The sequence below is a fragment of the Vigna radiata genome, unplaced genomic scaffold (assembly GCF_000741045.1).
Source record: "Vigna radiata var. radiata cultivar VC1973A unplaced genomic scaffold, Vradiata_ver6 scaffold_453, whole genome shotgun sequence".
Classification (NCBI taxonomy): Eukaryota; Viridiplantae; Streptophyta; class Magnoliopsida; order Fabales; family Fabaceae; genus Vigna; species Vigna radiata.
In genome coordinates, this window is record NW_014543426.1 from 62,889 (window position 1) to 69,501 (window position 6,613).

Consider the following 6,613-nt stretch of genomic DNA (forward strand, 5'->3'; position numbering starts at 1 on the left):
GGTGTAGAGAGATTTAGAGTTTTAAAAACAATAAAATTAAATGGCAAAAGTTAAACTAATGTAGGGTATTTTTAGAATAAAAAAATAGTAGGAAAGTGTAGGAAGCACTTGGGTGGTGGAGGAAACAACTCTCGTCTTTTTATGGTACCTTTGAATAATGTGGTCCATTCTGTATTGGGCCATGTTTGACCTCTTCTTAAAAGTTATCAGGCCTTTACTATTTACACGCTACTTTTACTAGAAGTAATTTTTTTTTCCAAATCACGTGTTATTGGAGTGTTGAAAATATTTTAAATTTCCATATTAGAGACATAGTTTAGATTACAAAATTCAAAATGTATATGTAATATGAATATATCTTTAGGTTCTGTAGTTTAGAAATTATTTTAATTATATATTTTAAAATGTACTTTTAAGACTATATAATTTAAAATTATATTTTATATTATATATTAAAACATATTATGAGTAAATTGTGACAAAATGAAAATACAGAAACCAAATTAAGACTAGGCAATGACATGGGGTATGATAGTGACATGTGGAAATATCACTATTAAATTACACTACCATTGTCACGTGAAACAATATCAGTTTGACATATGATAATTTTTTTTAGTTTTTTAAAAAATAAATAAAAAATAAGAATAAAAAGATTTAAAAAATAAAAATAATGAACTAACACATGAGTCCATTTTTAACGATGTTAGTACAATACTGATAACGGTTGAAAATACAGTTATCTATGACTTAATTTTGATACTAAATGCAACCTTTTTGGCTTAGAAACTTGTTTGAAATCATGATTTGGCTTAAGTTGTGAGAATAAGAGTGTTGAGGGTGAATTTAATGATTTTATGGCTAAATTCCCTTGTTTTAGCAGGAATTAAGATGATTTGGAAGAAGAGTGGAAGTATCAAGGAGTTAGAACTGAGGAAGAACTAGAAAAGCAGTAGAAAGGAGAATCGCAGGATGCTTGAGCGCCCTTTTCAGGGGCCCTTAGCGCCAAAATGCACTGTCTCACGCATGGATGACCTTTTTGAGGCCTTCAGTGCAGGAAGCTTTTGGCTTGCGCCTGGGTGCCCTTTTTGGGGTGCTGAGAGCTGTAACACACGGATAATAAGTATTTAATTATGGTGCGGTATTGGATGGTAAAAGTGTTGAGATTGTTGATAAGGAAAGCACTAGTTTAGATAAACCTTACAATCTTACAACGCTTTTGGTTTTTGATGATGACAACACATTATTAATAACACATGTACTGATATGTGCGTTACATGTTCAAAACTTTCTTGTGTATGAGTTCTTGAAGAACATGTTTGTGTTGTTCTGTCTATGTGTGCTTATTCACTACTTTCTACATGAGATATCATTTGTGATTTCATAACATATGTTTTAGAGAATAAAACCACATGCACTAGGTTGAAGTTATATTGTGTGGCAGAACTGCAAGTTTTAAGTCGACTTCACTATGAAGCTAGTCGATTAAAACTCATGAATTTGCACAAATTTTCAAAAACAGTGCTGTGAGTATTTTTGCAAAGAAAGATTTTCATAACTGCATTGAAGTGACATAGTGGACCGTATGCGCAAGCTACTCGACTTAGTTAGTTATATTTTGAATTTCTGTTGATGCTTGTGATCTATAACGACTACTTTTTGATTCTTTGACCAAGCATTAATTATTAGTCAAATGAATTAAATGTATAATCAATTTAATTGGTTTGAATGCTACTAACTACTTTAACTGTCTTAATTGTCTAACTGAAGTCGACTATATTAGTAGCGTAGTCAACTATGAGAGCGTTTGTTTTATAGAAAACTATATATAGACGCAATTCTATATTCTATAGAGACTTTTGATAATTCTAACATTTTCATTCTATTATTTCAGATCTTGATCTTTGTGAAAAGCTCCAAGAACTTATCAAAAAGATCGTGGAGATCTCTCTTTGATAGTTGCTTGAAGAGCAAGGTTGTTGTGCTGAAAGAAAGAGTTGATCATACTGCACATTGAGGTGTTCTTAAAACGTGATCATCTACTTCTCTAAATCTTGTGAAGATTATGGGCCCTGTTGTGATTACATGAAGAGGATGTGCTGCGTTCTTGGAACTTTGAGGATTGTTCAAAGTTAACAAAGACTGCAGGAGAGGGGATATCTTGCTGCTGTTCTTTGGGTGTTGTATGCCTATATTTTGGTTAGAGGGTTACATAGGTGTTTTATATTTTGACGTGGAGGTCTCTATAGAAACCTTGACCATTATAGTGCATTTGCTTCCGGGTACAGGAAGGACACTGGATGTAGGCAGTTTGGCCGAACCAGTATAAAAACTGCGTTTGAATCTTTTATCCCTTAACTCTTTTATTTTCTAGTCGACTTTATTTTCAGTATAGTTAACTATTTTCCACTGTGCATGTAGTCGACTTAGGCACTTCAGCTGAATTTGAAAATCTTTTCAATGCAAAATCTCACATAGCATTGTTTTTGAAAATCTGTGCAAAGTCACGAGTTTTAATCGAATATCTTTATAATGAAGTCGAGTTAAAACTTGTAGATTTGACACACATTGATGGAAGTGACTCCAATCTTCAAGAAGGGGTGACTCCTCGATCCATAATGAGGCAGCGGAATGGAGAACGGAGTTGATGGATGCAGCGCACTGAATGTGTTCGATGAATTGTTTGGTGCGGGTTTGGAAGTGTTTAGGTAGAATCTCAGACGACCTTCCAAGGGGGAAGGAAGCTAGAGGGTAAGTGTGCTAATAAGGCACAAGACATTGAACTCGGGAGAAATGGCTAGAAATTCAATCTGGCAGCAATTCACTATATCACTCAAGTTGATTTTACAAGAGGTGAAAAATGAGTTGAAAGAGTAACTTAGCTCATGCAGAACCGTGCGAACGTGCTGGCTCTGAATACCAAATGATGGAAACATCTCCATGACACGCAGAAGAATGCTCCAAGTCGCAGAGAATTATAGGGGATGGAAGGTGACAGTGGATGTCCGAATGCACTCAAGGTGTTTGTGAAAATGTATGGTGGTGTTTGGACGAGAGTTTTGGTAGAATTATAGCTTAGGAAACCTTCCTAAGGGGAAATGAGCTATAGGAGGTGCAAGATAACAAGGCACAAGGGTGAACTTGAGAGAATGGCTGACATTTCAACAACATTTCATTACTCAAAATCAAGTTACCCTTACAAGGAGTGAAGCTTCTCTTTTATAGATGGAGAAAGCTTTGTGAGTCGTGCAATGCAAGCTAATGTCTTTGATTATTAAAAATGTGATGGAAACTGAAGAAGGCTTGCGGAAGAAGCTGTCCAGCTGCCATGAATTGCATATGAACAATGTAAAGAATGTGTTGTAATGAGAAATAAGGCTATCTTGAATGGCTAAGCACAAAAATGGTTTGGATGGGCGCATTTTCATGTTTCCATTGCGTAAAGTGGCTGTCTTCAATCTGTAGGCCACCTAAAGTCCACTTCCTTGGTCTCCTTTACTCTTTCTTAGCTTGGCTAACTTCTTGAGATATGTAGGCATAGTTTCCTACTTTTATTTTGTCACCTACAAAGCAAAGAAAATATCCGAATTGAGATAATATTTTGAGATAATATATCTATTATTATCTCTGCTTTTATCTATTGAAAATATCTGAATTGAGATAATATTGTGAGATTGTTGAAGTTTGTCTCATTGCATATATATGTGGTTTGATATTCTTACTTTGATACAACTCTGAGCTTAAACTGTTGATTAATCTGTGATACTGCATTGTGCACTTGATTTGATTTTTTACTCATGCATAATGACAGAGGGGGTATCACTGTTTACAGATTTTGCATCACACATCTATATTCCAGGGGGAGTTAATCTTGTGTTGTCATGAAATTGTGTTTGTGAGAGCATCATTGTACTTTGTAAACTACATATTTTTCTGATGCATCTCTGATTTCAAATTAGCATAAATATCTGAAGCATTCCTTTTTTGTTAATGCTTTGAGAAAGGGGGAGAATAATCTGTCTCATACTGTTTCTGCTTGATTTATGCTGAATATTATGCTAAACTGTGCAAACATGGTTGTGTTATTAATTATGGTTGTGCATCATAAAAAAAGGGGGAGATTGTTGAGATTGTTGACAACACAAACTCTATATCAATATGGTTTTTGATGATGACAACACAATGCTTAATAATAGTACACATGTTGTTGTTTTACATGTTCTAGTTCTGAACTTGTTGTTATATATGTTGAACATGTTTTGATGTACTGTGATGTATGTTCCTAAGTTAATTTTGTGATATATTTGTGGAACATGCTTGTATGACAATGTGTAACAAAATGTCTTTGATAACAGTACATTATGGAAGTGAAAAATTACAAGCACCTTTATGATCTTATAAGTGTATGACAAAGTTCTAGTAGAATCGAATACACCTGAAATGGATTCGACTATTCAAAAACCTTTGTACAAATTTTGAACATCAGTGCTTTGTGACATTTTGGATTGAGAAGAATTTCAAAGTGTTGTTTCATGTGTCAGTCGACTTGGTTATGTGTACATTCGGCTGTATCTTTAATATGTTTTGGAATTCTGTTATGCTTACGCGTTCCAACGGGTATATTTTTAAAAGTTAGTTGAGCATTGATGACTTGGTCAACTGTAATAAATGTTTGTTGTTTTTTGTTGACTGAGACCTTATGTGTTCATTGTCTGTTATAACTGTTTTAATACAGTCAACTAGATTAGTAGGCTATTCAACTGAGAAACAATCTGATTAACAAAAAACTATCAATAGATAGAACACGAGCTGTTATGTGACTTTTGACGCACTGACATGTTCAGTTCTTGTTTCACATTGAATTCTCGAAGAAGACGGTGGTGATCTATCTTGAGAGAGATTCAAAGCGAGAAGGCTTATGCGCTGAGTGTGTGATCATATCTGCATAAAGAAGGTGCTTCTTGATTGATCGTTGGAGGCTTGGCATCCTGTGAAGACTGTTGTGTTGATTAAAGGCTTGGCAACCTGTGAAGTCTGTTGTGATAGGCTTGGCATCCTGTGAAGAGTGTTGGTTACATGTTGAGGATTGTTCGAACGTGGGTTCAATTTGCAGAAGAGGGGATTGTTGCTGCAATTCTGGTTTTGTTGTGTAGCTATATTTTGGTTTTGGGTTAGAGAGGAGATTTATATTTTTGCGTGAGGCTTCTATAAATTCCTTGTTGTAAAAATCGCAACCATTATAGTGCATTTGCTTCCTGGGTTGGAAGGACACTGGATGTAGGCATTGTTGGCCGAACCAGTATAAAAACCAGTGTTTGATTTTCTCTATCCCTGCACTCTTTAAATTCAGTCGACTATATCTGTTTAGATATATTATGCTTGTTTTTACATTGTTTTGCAGGGTTTTAAGGTGAATTGAAGATGCAAGTGAAGTAAGGTGGATGATGAGTCGATATTTGATTGATTTCACTTAGTTTATTGTGCTAGAATTAATCAGGGAATTGTGCTTAAATGTCCAGTATTTTCTCGTATCTGTTAATTATGCTTAATTTGACAGGAAGTTCTAATTTTAATTAATTTGAATATTCTGAGCTAATTATTTGTATTTTTAATTGCAGGGAAAATTTTGGAGATATCTTTTGGAGCATTGGGATGGAGACAAATTAATTCAAGACTTTCCAATTAGATTTGTTTAAAAAATTAGTTGTATTGTAATTTAGTTGTTTAAAACTTTTTAGACAAACTCTTTGCATCATGGGCCATTTTAGCAAAAATATGAGGGCCAAAAATTGTAGGACACTTGACCTAGGGTTACCTTTATTTTTGGGTGGTCCCCACCTCATTTTGAGGAAGACACTTGGCCTTAGCAAAGACCTACCAGTCGTCACCCGTACTCAGATTTTTATTAGGGCTGCAACGTCTTGGAAGAAAAAAAAATAGCACTCTCTCTTGGCTGCAATGCTATGGGAACAATGTTTTTGGTTCTTGGCCTTGGTTGATTAAAGATAGCACTTCTTTTCTTTCTTTTAATTGGCTGCAACGTTAAAAAAAAGGAGGATATTCTCGGAGATTTTGGAGGGCACTAGATATTTTTACTCTCGGCATTTGGAACATGTTTATTATATGGGATTCTGGATGAATGGTAGGTGTGCTCCATGTTGATAGAAGCTGCCACACGCTGTAGAAAAAGAAAAGGAGGATAGACTTGACAATGGGGGGATACAGATAAGCTGGGGATTTTCATTTTACATTGTTTTCATTTTGTTGAATAGCAGCCGCCACACTCTTTACACTTTTTAGGTTGTAAATGTTTCATGGAGGATGAATGTTAGAAAGCTTTCCTGTCTTTTTCTGTGTGGATGATTTCTTGTTTTGCTTTGAATGCTGTTACAGGGAAGGAATGAAAGAAACACTTTTCAATTTTATATGGTGAATGATTGTAGCTGTGATTTGGATTTAGCACTTTTGCTTTAGGTATTATTTTCTTCAATTGATTTCAACGCTTAGCATTGTTCCAAGCATGTTAAGTCCCTGGCAAGTGTACCAGATCGTTATCAAGTAATATAAACGGGTAAGTCCGAGTATCGTTTTCCCAAAGGACTCTTAGGCCTTA